This window comes from Ziziphus jujuba, chromosome 9, assembly GCF_031755915.1.
Source record: "Ziziphus jujuba cultivar Dongzao chromosome 9, ASM3175591v1".
In the NCBI taxonomy this organism is placed as follows: domain Eukaryota; kingdom Viridiplantae; phylum Streptophyta; class Magnoliopsida; order Rosales; family Rhamnaceae; genus Ziziphus; species Ziziphus jujuba.
The window spans coordinates 431,562-448,488 of NC_083387.1; the positions used below are offsets into that span (position 1 = coordinate 431,562).

Sequence of the window (16,927 nt, forward strand, 5' to 3'; positions counted from 1 at the left end):
TACACCCAACTTTCTTGTTTGACAAAAAGTCATTTATATGCAATAATCGAATTGGAGCGGGTATAGTTTAGTGGTAAAAGTGCGATTCATTCTATTAACCCCCGAATAGTTAAGAGCTCTATCACTTTGATTAATATTCCATTCTGAGCGAAAACTTTATTTCTTAAAAAGATTAAATCCTTAACCTTTCAATGAAAAATCGGAGGAAGAATATACATTCTCGTGATTTGTATCCAATAGTCAATTAGAAATTGAAAATTTGGATTGTGAAATTACGAAACATAATTTTTTTTAAAAATTGGATCAATCAATATTTCCAATTGAATGAGTATGAGCAAAGGATCCATGGATAAAGATAGAAAGTGTATTTCTAATCATAACTAAATCTTCAATTTTTCTTTTTCTTTTTTTGTACAGGGAAAATTGAAACAAAATAGCTAATTAAACAATAACTTTGGTTTACTAGAAACATCAAAAAATTGTTTTAGCTTGGTGGAAACAAAATCCTTTTCCTAAAGATTCTTTCAAACAGAAGTAGAGAACAAAGTAACTAGAAAGATTGTTATAAGGATTGTCCAGAAAGCGGGCCATTTTGAATGCATTCAGACTGAAAAGCTGACATAGATGTTATGGGTCGAATTTTTTTTAATTTCATTGATATCTGGAAATTTATTTATAGTCCATAAAGGAGCTGAATGAAATCAAAGTTTCACGTTCAATTTTGAATTAGAGACGTTAACAAAGATGATCAACGTCGACTATAACCCCTAGCCTTCCAAACTAACGATGCAGGTTCGATTCCCGCTACCTGCTTGTGCTTACTTTCTCTTATCTCTCTTCAATATTTTTCAACATTTCTTTTTTATAGTCAAAACCTATAAATCTATATATGTAATAGATATTTATATCTAATATATATTTATATATTTTGATATGCGTTAAAATATCAAATTTCTAATAAATATGTTTGATAGAAATATAAACAAAATGAATATAATTAATGTAGTGCATAGTTGAATATGCAATTCCCGGAATTCTTTCACATATTCATTTCATCCGAATAATAAATGTGAAAAGAAAATAAATATAAAAAAAATTGGAATGCAAGGTGTCCATTGTCTAGTGGATAGGATAGAGGTCTTCTAAACCTTTGGTATAGGTTTAAATCCTATTGGACGCAATTTATTTCCATATATTTTTACATTTCTATGCCAAGAAAGATCTTTTGAATAATTTTAATAAGAGGCGCTCTTATACACTTAGTACTTGTAATATAAGTATAATCTAGTTTATATATTATTTCCATATATTTTCCATATATTTAATATATATTATATATTTAATGTATGTTAATATGTGTATATAATTATTATGTATTTAACATTACTATTATATTTTATATTTTATAATTTTTTTAAAAAATAATTAACATTAATATTTTATATTTTAACATTAAAATTAATATTTAACAAAAACTTTTATATTTTATAATTTTTTTTATATTTTATTTTAAAATAATTTAATATTTTAAAATAATTTAAATAATTATATAATAGAAAAAGTATAAAATTTATTTATTATTATTAAAATTAGTATTAAATTAAGATTTAATTAATATTGAATTAAGATTGATAAAAATTAAAAGTGATCAATTTATTTTCTTTATACTTGTTCCTGAAGTAGAAAACGTTCCAGCTGTTCATGAATAGCATCTTTCAAAAGGGCTTTTGCTTCCTCGATAAATGTCTTGGTAGCAATTATGATTTCTTAGAATTGAGTTTTATTCGTTTTTAAGTAAATATGTAACTCAACGAGAAATTTCCTTACCTGCCCAATTTCTAAAGAATCAACATAACTATTGGTTCTAGTATAAATTGTCATTATCTATTCTTCCACCCTTAGAGGGGCTGATTGAGATTGTTTAAGCAACTCACGTAATCGTTGACCTCTTCCCAATTGATTTTGAGTAGCTTTATCGAGATTAGAAGCGAATTGTGCAAAGGCTTCTAATTCTTCGAATTGCACCAATTCCAATTTTGATTTGCCAGCTACTTGTTTCATGGCTTTAATTTGAGCTGTAAACCCTAGTCTGGATACAAAAATACCCATATTAATAGCAGGTCTGATTCTGGCATTGAATTGATTGGCGGATAGAATATTTGTCCATCTATAATGGAAATTATATTAGTAGGAATATAAGCTGAAACATCTCCCAATTGAGTATTAACTATTGGTAAAGCAGTCATTCTTCCTTCAAATAAATGAGAACTTAATTTAGTAGCTCTTTCCAAAAGGCATGAATACAAATAAAAAACATCTCCTGGATAAACTTCTCGACTCGGTGGTCTGCGTAATAAAAGAGACATTTGGCAATCAGGCTGTACTTGTTTTGAGAGATCGTCATAAATAATTAAAGTGTGTTGTTCGCAATACATAAAATATTCAGCTAGAGTAGCTACTGTATAAGGCACGAGGTATTGTAATGTAGCCGGAGAATCGGCCTTTCTTCTAAAGCAGTCACCACCTGAGCCACAGAAGATGCTTTTTGACCAATCGCTACATAAACGCATATTACATATTGCCCTTGTTGATTGAGAATTGTATGATGCGAACCCGCCCGAGCTCACACCACCGACAACTCGCTGGGGTACTGATCCGATACGGATGAAGTCTGGACCGATCACTAGGGCTCAAGCTAAGAGGTTTAAGGACAACCTTGCTGCCTTTATCCAGAGAGTAATTCATTCTCAAAAGGGCTTGTCCATACTTGAAGATAAAAGACCTGTTTTAAGTATCCAGGTGGTGGAGGCTGATACATCGGATACTTATACATCGGACGTTTTATATCGGACACCCTTGCCTCAGACATCGGAGCCTTATCTCGGACTTCGGACATCAGAAGTAACTTAGCTCGGACAAACATCAGTTAGTTCGGCCAGACATAACTTAGCTCGGACAGTCATTAGTTAGCTGGGCCAGACACAAGTTAGTTCGGACAGACATCAGTTAGCTCGGATAGGCCATAAGTTAGCTCGGACATCAGGCAGATATAAGTTAGCTCGGTTGAAGACATAATTCCGCCTAGATGTCAAAGTCAACTCGTTACCTAATTTGCGATTGACTTTATTTCTTTTTGGGTTTTTATTTATTTATTTTCTAGACAAATAACTTTAGAAAGGTTTTTATTTTATTGTAAATTAATTAATTCCTAATTTAATATAAAGGAATTAATTAATCAAAGCCTATTCCTAGTATAGTTGCGGCCAACTAGGTTTCTTTATGTGTGTGGCCGGTTTTTCCTAGGGTTTTTAGGGTTTATTTTGTTTCTTTCAAAGCCTATTTAAAGTCTTATTTTTCAGTAAGAATACAACTTTGATTTGATGAAGAAAATACTTGTGAGATTAATTATTTCTTTGTTCTTTGAGAACACCTAAAACACCATTAGAGAATTGGTTGTTTTAGCTTGACTTATCAATAGGTTTTCCATCCTCTATTGTGGCGTCTACATTATACCAAGGTTTCTAACCACAGGTTGGTTAAGGGTTGAGGTCCATTCCATTAGAACTTGAACTTAATTGTGATCCGGGCTAATATAATACGGGTTTAAGAGCAGGTCATCATAGGTTCGCATCATTTGGTATCAGAGCTAAATTCTGTTCAGGTTTGATCTATCTTTATTTGCTTTATTTATTTTTGTGTTATTCTTCAATTTTAGCATTAGTTTAAGGTTGCATCCATCCCATACACGTTCTGCATCTTAAAAAAAAAAAAAATATTCGTTCGTAGTTGAATTAGGATTTTCTAGTTTTATCGTATTTTTGTTTCCTAGTTTGTTGGTTGATTTTCATCATTGTTCTTGTTAATTTGGTTATTGTTGATTTTTATTTGCTGTTTTAGTCTTAAATATTTGCATTCATCTATTCAAAGAAAAAAGAAAAAAGAAAAAAAAAAAAGAGAGTTTGCGGCAACATTTAAAAAAAAACTGCACATTTGTGTTTATTTGGAGGTCACGGGTTTGGTGTTTGTTTTGGAATTGGAATTGTAATTTTGGTAATTATTCTTGCTACTGCAGTTGTTTATGTTCTGTGAGTGAAAAAAAAAAAGAAAAGAAGAAAGCCGAATATTAAAATATATATATATATATATATATATCGGTTTGTTGAAAATTGGTGTTGAAGTTTGTTGCTGGAAATTTCTTATAACTGCTGCTGTGTTGATTATTTATTCCATATTTGGAGTTTCTGAGAGTTATTTTTGCTGCTTAATATTTGAGTTTGAGTGCTAAATTATTTGGATTAACATTAGTTAAAGGATTTGATACAAAACTTGAATTACAAGAACAACAACCAACAACTTTTCTATATTTTTGTTCTCTTTGATTCTTGTTCGTATTTGAATTTCTTTTTCTAGAATTTTATTCTTGAACTCATAATCTATTACCATCTGGTCCAGTTCTTCAAAATTCCAAAGTTTTCTCATTAATTTGCTTTATTTTATCTACAAAAATCGAAAATAGGTATTTTCATTCCGTTCGGTATTTGTTTATTTTTGCTTACTGTTTTGTTGGTAAGTTTAATTAAAACATACTAGTGATTGCTGTTTTGTGAGTGTTTTAATTATAACTTTGAGATAATTCATTGAGTGGAAAAAGGCAAGAGTGTGGGAGCTTAAAAGAGGGTAAAAGCCGAAGCTAGTGTGCAAACACGAGTGTCGAGACCTTGTTTGAGTGAAACACGTGAGGGAGTGAATATTGTGAGGATTTATTTTATTTTTGCTGTATTTTACTAACATGGCAGATTCTAGAATAAGAAAAGGAGATCCACTCTTGAGGATCAATGAGGAAGAGTCCGTAGCATTCCATGGCGATGCCCGAGCTACCGGGAGTGGAAACCAAGTGGACATGAGAGCTGCTTTGGAGTCAATACAGCGGGTTAGTGCTCAAGTTGAGCATATGAATCAAAGAATGGGAAGGATAGAAGCCTCACAAGGAATGCCAAACACAAGAAATAGGCAAGAATTCCATGGAAGATGAGGCCAAGGATGAGGAGGTCGCAAGAGACCGAGAGAGGAATTTGATGAGGAGCCATTTGGTGGAGACTTTGAGGAAGGTATGGACGAAACTTTTGCTGTCCAAGATAGAGCTGGCCGTGGAAGATATAGGATGGAAGATACAGATGATGATTTGGGAAATATCAAGGTTAACATCCTACCTTTTATGGGTAAAAGTGATCCCGAAGCTTATTTGGAGTGGGACGAAAAAATGGAGATGATTTTTGACCGCCATAACTATTCGGAATGTAAGAAGGTGAAGTTGGCAGCAATGGAGTTTGGCCATTATGCACTCCAATGGTGGATAAATGAGCAAAGCACCCGAAGGAGAGTTGGTGATGACTTGATTACGACATGGCGACAAATGAAAGGAGCCATGAGAAAGAGGTTTATGCCATCACATTACCATAGGTTGCTGCATCAAAGGATTCAATCTTTGTGTCAAGGAAGTGGGTCCGTGGAGGATTATTACAAAGAGATGGAGATGCTCATGATGAGGCTGAATATGAATGAGGATAGGGAGGCAACAATGGTGAGATTTCTTAGTGGTTTGAACCGTGACATTGCCAACCAGCTTGAATTACAACAATACTTGGAGTTAGAGGAGATGTTGCATGTTGCCATTAAGCTTGAGCACCAATTCAAGAGGAGGGGAGTAGGATCATGGCTTGGAGGTGTTTCCAGCAGTTGGAGATTCAATTCAAGTGGCTGGAGAAACAATTCAACTAGTGAACTTAAACCAAAGCCGAAGGTGGGGGAAGAAAGCTCCAATCGGCCGAAGAAGGAGCCTAAAACTGAATCTGTCCACGCCTATAAAAATGAGGTAAAATCTAATCCTAAACCTTCAAAATCCAGAGAAATAATTTGTTTTAAGTGCCAAGGAAGAGGACACATAGCCAGCCAATGCCCAAATAGAAGAATCATGGTATTAAAGGGTGATGGTGAGCTGGAATCTGCAAGTGAAGAAAGTGAAGTTGAAACCGAGCAAGAGGAGGATTGCAATGAAGATGAAGCCGAACCTGTAGATACGTCTAATGCCTAGTTGAGCTTGGTTTCAAGGAGAGTACTTGCTGTCTACAAAGATGAAGAGCAGATACAAAGAGAAAACATCTTCCACACTCGCTGCAAAATACAAGGTAAACTTTGTAGCATGATTATAGATCGTGGGAGTTGTACTAATATGATAAGTAATCTTGTAGTTAATAAATTAGGCTTGAAAAGAATTAAACATCCAGAACCCTATAGGTTACAATGGTTAAATGATAGTGGTGAGATGAGGGTAAATAAACAAGCCAAAGTAAAATTTAGTATAGGTAGATATGAGGATGTAGTCTTGTATGATATTGTTCCCATGATTGCTGGACATATACTATTAGGTAGACCATGGAAATTTGATAAAGATGCTACTCATTTTGGTTGAGAAAATAGTATTGTTTTTCAGGTTTAAAGGGAAGAAGGTCAAGCTGGAACCATTATCTCCTAAAGAAGTTTACAAAGACCAATTACAAATGCAACAAAGGAGAGAAGCCGAAAAGCTCAAGGAAAAAGCAAGTATGGCACCAACAGCTTCACCATCCTTTCAAGAAGGTAAGATTGAGGTTGCTGACCAAGGTAAGGTTTCTAAGGTTCATATTGAGTGGAAAGATTAAGGGAAAACCAAAAGAGAGGGAAAAGGAAGTGGCAAACCCGAGAGCTTGGAGAAGGAAGAGAAATCCGAAGGTGTGCGCCAATCCAAGGGAAAAAAAGAAAAAGAAAGAAAAGAAAGGTTAAGTAGCAATTTTTATGAGTTTAGGGGATATTAATAAGGCTATTGAGTGTAAGAAACCTTTGCTGTTCATGATTTATAAAGAAGATTATTTTAATGATCAAACTAACTTTCAAGAACTTGAATTGCCAAGTTCAATGATTTCTCTTTTGAAGGAATTTGGAGATGTCTTCCCAAATGAGATTCCAAGTGGACTACCACCTATTCGAGGGATAGAACATCAAATTGACTTTGTTCCAGGGGCTACCATACCTAATAGACCAGCTTATTGGAGCAATCCCAAAGAAACAAAGGAGCTGCAAAAACAGGTAAGTGATTTGCTTGATAAAGGATACATTCATGAGAGTTTAAGTCCATGTGCTGTTCCTGTTTTGTTGGTACCTAAAAAGGATAGGTCTTGGAGAATGTGTGTTAATTGTAGGGCTATAAATAACATTACCATCAAATATAGGCATCCCATTCCTAGATTAGATGATATGCTTGATGAGTTGCATGGTGCTTGCATGTTTACAAAAATTGATCTTAGGAGTGGTTATCATCAAATTAGGATGAAAGAAGGTGATGAATGGAAAACCCCATTCAAAACTAAATATGGACTGTATGAATGGTTAGTTATGCCTTTTGGATTATCCAATGCACCTAGTACTTTCATGAGGCTTATGAATCATGTAATGCGTCCATTTATTGGTAAATTTGTGGTTGTTTATTTTGATGACATTCTAATATATAGCTAAAATTTCGATGACCATGTTGACCAACTTAGACAAGTTTTGCAAGTTCTTAGGAAGGAAAGATTGTTTACTAACATTAAAAAATGTGAATTTTGCAAAGAAGAGCTTGTGTTTCTAGGGTTTGTAGTAAGTGCTACAGGAATTAAAGTTGACCAAGCTAAGGTGAAGGCAATTCAAGAGTGGCCGGTTCTTACTTCTATCACCCAAGTGAGGAGCTTTCATGGCTTGGCAAGCTTTTATAGAAGATTGTCACGGATTTTAGTACCATAGCAGCACCATTGAATGAAGTTGTCAAGAAGAATGTTAGCTTCAAATGGGGGGAAGTACAAGAAAAATCTTTTAATTTGTTGAAAGAAAAATTGTGTAATGCACCTTTGTTAGTTTTGCCAAATTTTTCTAAGACTTTTGAAATTGAGTGTGATGCTTCGGGTGTAGGTATTGGAGCTATCTTAATGCAAGAAGGAAGACCCATAGCCTACTTTAGTGAAAAATTAAATGGAGCTGCCATAAACTACCCGACTTATGACAAGGAAATGTATGCTTTGGTGAGGGCTTTGGAGACGTGGCAGCATTATCTCATGCCAAAGGAGTTTGTGATTCATACGGATCATGAGTCTTTAAAGCATCTCAAGGGTCAAGGAAAGCTCAACCGAAGGCATGCCAAGTGGATTGAATTTATTGAAACCTTTCCCTATGTGATCCACTACAAAAATGGTAAAGAAAATGTGGTTGCCGATGCATTATCTCGAAGGTATGTACTTTTTTCTACCTTAGATGCTAGATTGCTTGGATTTGAACAATTGAAAGAACTTTATGAGCATGATAGTGACTTTGGAGAAATTTTTAGAACCTGTTTGAAACATGGATTTAATAAATTTTACATATTTAAGGGATATTTGTTTAAGGAAAACAAACTTTGTGTGCCTAATTGTAGTATTAGGGAATTATTGGTCCGGGAAGGACATGGGGGTGGTTTAATGGGTCATTTTGGTGTTTTAAAAACTTTATCCTTGCTGCAAGAACATTTTTATTGGCCTAACATGAGGAGAGGTGTTGAGAGAATTTGTGAAAGATGTTTGAAGTGCCGAAAAACAAAATCAACATTGAAGCCGCATGGATTGTATAAGCCTTTGCCGATTCCTACCTATCCTTGGGTAGATTTTTCTATGGATTTTATTCTTGGGTTGCCTAGGTCAAGGATAGGTAAGGATTCAATATTTGTTGTAGTAGATAGGTTTTCTAAGATGGCACATTTTATTGCATGTAACAAAACTGATGATGCATCCAATATTGCTAATTTATTTTTCAAGGAAATTGTGAGATTGCATGGAATGCCAAGAACTATTGTTTCGGATAGGGATGCTAAGTTCTTAAGCTATTTTTGGAAAACTTTGTGGGCTAAATTAGGTACTAAGCTTTTATTTTCAACTACTTGTCATCCACAAACTGATGGACAAACCAAAGTAGTAAATAGAACCTTGTCTGTGTTGTTAAGAGCATTAATTAGTAGAAATGTAAGAACTTGGGAAGAATGTTTGCCTCATGTTGAATTTGCATAAAATAGGTCTTTACATTCAGCAACTAAATTTACTCCATTTAAAATTGTTTATGGTTTTAATCCTTTGACTCCATTAGATTTAACAACTTTACCTTTAAGTGAGCGTGCTAATCTAGATGGAAAACAAAAAGCTGAATTTGTAAAGCAGATTCATGAGAAGACACGAGCAAACATTGAGAGGACGACCGAGCAATATGCAAAGGTGGCTAATCAATGCCGAAAATCAATGGTGTTTGAACCTGGAGATTCGGTGTGGCTGCAATTAAAGAAAGAAAGGTTTCCTGAACAAAGGAAATCCAATCTCATGCCGAGGGGCGATGGACCTTTTCAAGTTTTGGAGAGGATAAACGACAATGCCTACAAACTTGATTTATCGGGTGAGTATAGTGTTAGGGCCACCTTTAATGTTGCTGATTTATCTCCTTTTGCTGCAGGTGATGACTTCGATTTGAGGATAAATCCTTTTCAAGAGGAGGGGAATGATGCGAACCCGCCCGAGCTCACACCACCGACAACTCGCTCGGGTACTGATCCAATACGGATGAAGTCTGGACCAATCACTAGGGCTTAAGCTAAGAGGTTTAAGGACAACCTTGCTGCCTTTATCCAGAGAGTAATTCATTCTCAAAAGGGCTTGTCCATACTTGAAGATAAAAGACCTATTTTAAGTATCCAGGTGGTGGAGGCTGATACATCGGATACTTATACATCGGACACCCTTGCCTCGGACATCGGAGCCTTATCTCGGACTTCAGACATCTGAAGTAACTTAGCTCGAACAGACATCAGTTAGCTCGACCAGACATAACTTAGCTCGGATAGTCATTAGTTAGCTGGGCCAGACACAAGTTAGTTCGGACAGACATCAGTTAGCTCGGATAGGCCATAAGTTAGCTCGGACATCAGGCAGATATAAGTTAGCTCGGTTGAAGACATAATTGCGCCAAGATGTCAAAATCAACTCGTTACCTAATTTGCGATTGACTTTATTTCTTTTTGGGTTTTTATTTATTTATTTTTTGGACAAATAACTTTAGGAAGGTTTTCATTTTATTGTAAATTAATTAATTCCTAATTTAATATAAAGGAATTAATTAATCAAACTTAGATTAGGAAAGGAAGTATAGTTACGGCCAACTAGGTTTCTTTATGTGTGTGGCCGGTTTTTCCAAGGGTTTTTAGGGTTTATTTTGTTTCTTTCAAAGCCTATTTAAAGGCTTATTTTTCAATAAGAATACAACTTTGATTTGATGAAGAAAATACTTGTGAGATTAATTATCTCTTTGTTCTTTGAGAACACCTAAAACACCATTAAAGAATTGGTTGTTTTAGCTTGACTTATCAATAGGTTTTCCATCCCCTATTATGGCGTCTACATTATACCAAGGTTTCTAACCACTGATTGGTTAGGGGTTGAGGTCCATTCCATTAGAACTTGAACTTAATTGAGATCCGGGCTAATATAATACGGGTTTAGGAGCAGGTCGTCCTAGGTTCGTATCATTGTATCTGTGGCTACTGCTGTTTTGCCAGTTTTCCTGTAACAACCCAGTCCACCAGCATCAAGATATTGTCCTCTTTGGACCAGGGTTCACTCCCTCTCTCCCCCCTGGCCTCAAGGTTTTGTCAAAACGGGTCTTGAAAGGAGAGGTATCCACAGCCTTATAAAGACCGCTTCGTGCCCCTCTCCAACTGATGTGGGATGTTACAATGCTCCCCCCTTGGGGCCCAGCATCCTCGCTGGCACACCGATCCGGGTACTGGCTCTGATACCACTGTAACAGCCCAATCCACCCGCATCAAGATATTGTCCTCTTTGGAAGAGGGTTCACTCCCTCTCTCCCCCCTGGCCTCAAGGTTTTGTCAAAACGCGTCTTGAAGGGAGAGGTATCCACAGCCTTATAAAGACCGCTTCGTGCCCCTCTCCAACTGATGTGGGATGTTACATTTCCTGTCCCCAATAATTAATTCTCGCTAACCATGTCCTATAGGAATCATCGAATCAATAACAATAAGTCCTATTTGAAGAGGTTCATATACTGAACGCATCAAAATAATACCCGGGGTGGGAGATTCAATTAACTGAGATTCAGAAGCTGAAATTTCATCTCAACCATCAATAGGTTTAGCCAGAGCATTTATAACACAGCCCAAAAAAGCCTCACTTATAGGGATCTGAGCAATTTTTCCTGTTGCTATTACAGAACTTCCCTTTTGTATCATTAAACCGTCACCCATTCATACAACACCGACATTATTTGATTCCAAATTTAGAGCAATGCCTATCGTACCTTCTTCAAATTCTAGTAATTCCCCTGCCATTAATTTATCAAGACCATAAGTATGAGCAATGCCGTCGCCTACTTGGAGTACAGTACTGGTATTTAAAATCTTTACTTCTCTATTATATTGCTCAATACGTTCACGAATAATGTTACTAATTTCATATGCTCGAATAATTACCATGAGTATTTCTTAATTCTTTATTTTTGTTTGAAAGAAAAGTAATGCCTGTAGTAGAAAGACTAACCCTTTATTTCTTTCATCGTTCCAATCATGCCAATATTAGTATTGATGGTACATAAATGTAACTCGGTGTTCAAACAACTATTCAGAGTTCCTAGAGCTCCTTGTAAGGCTTATTGGAAAACCCATTGTCGAACTTGATTAATAGCTTTTTGTTGCTCAAAATGAATGGTTTCATTTTTGTAATTTTCTAATTGTTTGAAGGTTTTCTAAGTTGAATTAATCAAATTCAAATTTTCTTGTTATATTTCAGAGTATCCATTTGCTCGAAACTACTCCGCTTCCATTTTTACTTTCTGCAAGCGGGATAAGGCTTTTTCCAGCAGTTCCGTTGCCCCCCTCCCCTGCGTACTTCTTCTGAAGTTTGAATAGTCTTCAATATCTACTGCTATCGATTATCTAATAAATCACTTAATGAAAGTAGATTATCTTTCCATTCATTTCAAAACTTCCATGATTCTTTCCCCAACCAAACATGAATCTTTCGATTCATTTGGCTCTCATGACCAATTACTTATGTATAGAGGAAGTTCCCTAGCTTTTTTTTAATGTAATAAGCCTATCCTCTTTTCTCTATTCATATTTGTAAATGTATAGAAATTGATCACTAATCCAAGAACATAATATTCAGAGGACTCTTCTGACCAAACAAATAATTGTCAGCAAAGTATTTTTTTTTTTTTTCAAATCCAAAGAGTTCTTTTTACTTTATACACAGGTCATCGATTCAGCATTGGATAAAAAAGATAAAAAAGGGGGGGGGTGAAATATCCTTTTTTTTAATTTTTAAAAATCAAATACAAATAGCGGGTTCAAATCACTTTTTTATCGACATGAGTGTTTTATATAAAAAAAAAAATTCCAACTCTTTGAAATCATTTATGGATTAACATATTATGTATTAACAAAGTAGTAGAAAGAGTACCACGCTGCATCTGGACTTCAAACGATTTAGCTTTAACCCTGTTAACAATCCCACATTATTGGTTGATAGAGAATCAAAGTAGATTTACCAATGAATCACGAAATGCTATGGTTCTTAAATATGATTTCTTAATTTATTTAGAAGTAACTCGCAGAATCGTGCACCTTTTCGAGTTATAACGAAAAAAAGTGCCATTGGTTGGATCTAACCTATTCTTTAAATAAACAACTCGTACACACTCCCTTTCCAAAAAAAAATCAATACACCAAAGACTACACTTAGATTTATTGGATTTGTTGCTAAAATATCGGTATTAAACCCGAAACTCCCAGCGAGTGGCTAATAACCCAGGGAAAGGAAAGAATCAGTTACATTTTTCATATGATCTCCTATTTCTTATTCTTATAGATAGACTAATTATCTATAGTATTTTATTCTATTATTTTTCTAAATTAAAGAGGAATAGGGTAAAAGTCTAAACAAAGGGATTCACAAATAAAAGCGCTAATGCCACAACTAGTCCATAAATTGTTAAAGCTTCCATAAAAGCTAGACTAAGCAATAAAGTACCTCATATTTTTCGCTCTGCTTCTGGTTGTCTGGCAATCCCCTGCATAGCTTGGCTTACGGCAGTACCTTACCCAACCCCAGGTCCAATGGAAGCAAGCCCAACAGCCAATCCAGCAGCAATAACATAAGTGGCAGAAATCAGTGGATTCATGATAAATTCCTCGCAAAAAATAAAGAAAATAAAGAAATAGTTAATGATACAATCAACCAATGAATTATGGCTTACTTGTTCTATCACTAAGATTTATCCATTCAAAGTCACTAAAAACCACGAACTGAAATAATAATATTCTAGAAGTAATAGAACTGCTTCGATATTTTCCTATCCATGTAATTTTTGTTAATTCGTACGACTCTTGTTTGGCTAGTTCTTTCTTTTTTATTTTTTTCTGAACCATTTTTGAATTCTTTGTTCTTTTTTGTGATTTAAATTCATTCAGTATTCAAAAAAAAATTACAGTCAAAATGGAAGGACTTATATTGGAATCCCTATCGAAATTCATAACACAATATTAGGGCAAATTAAATATATCTTTAATTCATAGATACCTAGTTAATACCGAATATCACATATACATGTCTTTGCTGAAAAGGTGGTAATCTTGCCACCTTGTGCAAACCAAAATCCACCAAGGTTTGCACCCTCTTTCTTTCTTTAAAAGAAATATTTTGTTGAATGACCTAATGCAATATTTATGTCTATGTTTTTTGTTCCTTTTAATGTCTTTTTGAATGCATAAGTTTTATTGTATTTAGCTTAGGAATTGTCTTTTTATTAGGTATTGATTTTGTTTTGTAAAATGGCTATGTGCTAGAAACAGTATTTCCAGCAACATAGGTCCATTGTTGGGGCTGGCGTTCTCTGAGCTTTTAGAATTAGTGTGCTATCTAGTTTTGTGTGGCCTATTCTAACATATTCTCTTCATCTTCTTCTTCTTCCTTCAAAACAAAAACTATAACAATCCTAAATATCACCATACCGAAAACAAATACAAAAATCACCTAAACATTAAACAAAAAATCGGATTAAGGGTTGTGCACAAGACTAACACCTTGTGTACAACACTCTTAACCTAGTGAACCCAAAACCGCACCAAACTCCAACATGGTACAGAGCTTTGTTTGATCCATTGAGGGACCTTGTGAGCTTTCTTTCTAGCCTATTTTCTTGTGAGAGAACCCCCCATTTCATTCTTTTCATTTTTGGTTTGAAGTGATACAAAAATCTAGCTAGAAAACTCACCAAAAATCCAACCTAAAAGCCATTTTTCTTCAAAAATCCGGTTTTGTTGTCATGGCTTCTCAAAGTTTTGCACCTCCCACTCCACCAAAATTTGAGGGCCAAAATTACTCCATTTGGAGCATAAAGATGAAAGCCTACCTACAAGCCTTTGGGCTTTGGGATGTGATGGAAGAAGGTTATGAAGTTAGGAGTTGAGAGCAAATGCCACACAAGCACAAAGACTTGGACATGACACTGAGATAGCTAAAGGATTCAAGGCCTTGACAGCCCTTCATTCTTTGGTGAATGACTCCATCTTCACTAGAATCATGTCTTGTACAAGTGCTAGAGAAGTTTGGTTAAAGTTGCAAGAACAATTGCAAGGAAACACTAGAACAAGACAAATGCAAGTTTTAAACTTAAGAAGAGAGTTTGAAACAATTAGAATGAAAGAAAATGAGTTGGTTAAGGACTTTACCGATAGACTACTAAAGGTTATGAACCAAATTAGAGTCCTTGGAGAGCCATTGACTGACCAAAGAGTTGTAGAGAAGGTATTGGTGAGCTTACCCAAAAAGTTTGAAGCTAAGATTTCTTCCCTTGAGGAATCAATGAATCTTAGTGAGATTACTTTGAGTGAACTTATCAATGCCCTCCAAGCAACCGAACAAAGAAGATCCATAAGAAAATAGTAGTCTTTGGAAAGTGCTTTTATGTCTAGTCAAAGCAAAAAGAAGAATAAAAAGAACAACAACAAGAATAAAGGAGGAACCGGTTATGGAGGTTTCAACAACAACAACAACAATGCCAACAACAACAACAGTGCAAGGCAGCAACAAGGAGGATAGTTGTTTGATATCGGATGCTTTTGGAAATGAGGTGTTTAAAGTTGCCTTGAAAGATAAAAGCTATAGGTTGAATTTACTAGACAGTGAACAAGCTTTGAATGGCAAAGTTGAGTCCATTTCTTAACTTTAGCATAAAAGGCTTGGTCACTCTAGTTATGGTGCAATGAAGAATAGTAATGCTTTGGTGAATGATATGCCCTTGATTGATGATGTGAAAAATGTAGTGAAGTTTGTCAACTTGGAAAGTCCACTAGGTTGCCATTTCCTAAAATTGGTGCATGGAGAGCCAAGGAGAAGTTAGAACTTGTTCATTCGGATGTGTGTGGTCCCATGAGTGTGTCTTCCTTGAGTGATCATAAATACTTTCTCATATTTAGTGATGACTACTCTAAGATATGTTGGATTTATTTTCTCACACATAAGTCACAAGTTCTAGAAAAATTTATGGAATTCAAGAAGTTGGTTGAAAATTAAAGTAGGTCCACTTTGAAATGTTTGAGGACCGACAATGGTTGTGAATATACTAGCCTAGCTCTTGAAGATTTTTACAAACAAAGTGGAATAATTCATCAATTTACCATACCATACACACCACAACAAAATGGTGTGTGTGAGAGGAAAAATAAGACATTGATGGTGATGGCTAGGTGTATGATACATGAAAAGAAAATGTGAAACAAATTTTAGGCCGAGGCTATCTATACTAGTTCCTACATTCAAAATCGATGCTTCACCAAATCCATTGAAGGCAAGACACCCTATGAGTTGTGGTTTGAAGAGAAACCATCTTTAGAGAGTGTTAAAGTATTTGGTAGTGTGTGCTTTCTCCATGTTCACTCACACATGAGAGATAAGCTTGATAAAAAGGTTAATGTTGGTGTCTTGGTGGAAAATAGTGAGGTTACCAAAGGTTTTAAGGTCTATAACCTAGAGACCAAAATGCTTATGGTGATAAGAGATGTGAAGATTGATGAAAATGTAAAATGGGATTGGAATAAGGAAGAGCTATTGGTGAATGAGGATGAGCCATGGTTTGAAGAAGAAAATGAAGAAAGAAATGTTCAAAACAACAATGACGAAGATGACAATGATGAAGACAATGAGGAGGATGATGATCTATTCCAAGAAATCATTAGAGCCGATTTGGAGGTTGGTGATGGTGTTAGAGGGGAGAGATCTTTATCTGAGATTTATGAAAGGTGTAATGTTGCACTTGGTGACCCTACATGTGTACAAGAGGCCTTGATGAAGAAAGAGTGGAAGGAAGCAATGGATGTGGAAATGGAGATGATTGAGAAGAATGAGACTTGGTCCTTGGTCACTAAACTGAAAGACAAGAAAGCAATTGGTGTCAAATGGATCTTTAGAACTAAATACAATTCGGATGGCACCATTTGCAAACACAAGGCAAGGTTGGTGGTCAAGGGTTATGCACAACAAGTCGGAGTTGACTATGGGGAGACGTTTGCATCCATAGCAAGGATGGAAACTATTAGACTCACCCTTGTTCTTTTGGCTACCAAGCAATGGAGTGTGTTTCACTTGGATATGAAATCGGCATTCTTGAATGGTGTATTGCAAGAAGAAGTGTATGTGAAGCAACCCGAGGGCTATGTGATTGAAGGACATGAAGATAAGGTTTATAAGCTTCACAAAGCCTTATATGGTATTAAGCAAGCACCTAGGGCTTGGTATGGAATGATAGATGGCTACTTGCTTGGACATGGCTTTAG

The 16,927-nt window shown here is 35.4% G+C and overlaps 1 pseudogene; it reads right to left on the reverse strand.

The window, feature by feature from the left end:
- Positions 1–1,662: 1,662 nt before the first annotated feature.
- Positions 1,663–11,569, reverse strand: LOC125424020 (ATP synthase subunit alpha, chloroplastic-like; annotated as a pseudogene).
- Positions 11,570–16,927: the final 5,358 nt, after the last annotated feature.